This window comes from Rhagoletis pomonella, unplaced genomic scaffold, assembly GCF_013731165.1.
Source record: "Rhagoletis pomonella isolate Grant_MI unplaced genomic scaffold, Rhpom_1.0 Rhpom_scaffold_00003, whole genome shotgun sequence".
NCBI classification, from domain to species: Eukaryota; Metazoa; Arthropoda; class Insecta; order Diptera; family Tephritidae; genus Rhagoletis; species Rhagoletis pomonella.
Genome location: NW_023458557.1, coordinates 17,135,672 through 17,136,903, shown reverse-complemented (window position 1 = coordinate 17,136,903; position 1,232 = coordinate 17,135,672).

Sequence of the window (1,232 nt, the reverse complement as noted above, 5' to 3'; positions counted from 1 at the left end):
TATAACTTCAACCGCTTAGACTTTGTTGCTTTTTCAATTTTTCCTAAAAAACAATCGTGAAACAAAGCTAAATAAAAATATTAAAAATAAAATGTTAAAAAGCCACAGTAACATTGACAAATACATAGTTTAAGAAGCGCCTGCCTGAAACTATACAAAAAAGCAAATAAGCAAATGGATGTATAGAACTGACAACAACAACCACGCTGTCGAGTTTAAATAGCGGCAAATCAGCTGCACTTGATAGTAGTTGGTTGAATAAGGAAAATGAATTAGTAACAAGAGTTTACGGGATGTACATAGCTCAGTGGTTAACGCTTCTGACTTTGAACATCGATTACGCAGGTTCGATCCCTGCTGAAGTCTAGAAAAAAAGAAGTCTGATGAGGAGATGTGGTGATCTTCGAAATAGCTGCTATAACTTCAGCCGCTTGGACTTTGTTGCTTTTTCAATTTTTCCTAAAAAACAGTCGTGGTACAAAGCTAAATAAAAATATTAAAAATAAAATGTTAAGAAGCCACAGTAACATCGACAAATACATAGTTTAAGAAGAGCCTGCCTGAAACTATACAAAAAAGCAAATAAGCAAATGGATGTATAGAACTGACAACAACAACCACGCTGTCGAGTTTAAATAGCGGCAAATCAGCTGCACTTGATAGTAGTTGGTTGAATAAGGAAAATGAATTAGCAACAAGAATTTACGGGAAGTACATAGCTCAGTGGTTAACGCTTCTGACTTTGAACATCGATTACGCAGGTTCGATCCCTGCTGAAGTCTAGAAAAAAGAAGTCTGATAAGGAGATGTGGTGACCTCCGAGATAGTTGCTATAACTTCAACCGCTTAGACTTTGTTGCTTTTTCAATTTTTCCTAATAAACAATCGTGCTACAAAGCTCAATAAAAATATTAAAAATAAAATGTTAATAAGCCACAGTAACATTGACAAATACATAGTTTAGGAAGAGCCTGCCTGAAACTATACAAAAAAGCAAATAAGCAAATGGATGTATAGAACTGACAACAACAACCACACTGTAGATTTTAAATAGCGGCAAATCAGCTGCACTTGATAGTAGTTGGTTGAATAAGGAAAATGATGTAGCAACAAGAGTTTACGGGATGTACATAGCTCAGTGGTTAACGCTACTGACTTTGAACATCGATTACGCCGGTTCGATAACTGCTGAAATCTAGAAAAAAGAAGTCTGATGAGGAGATGTGGCGATC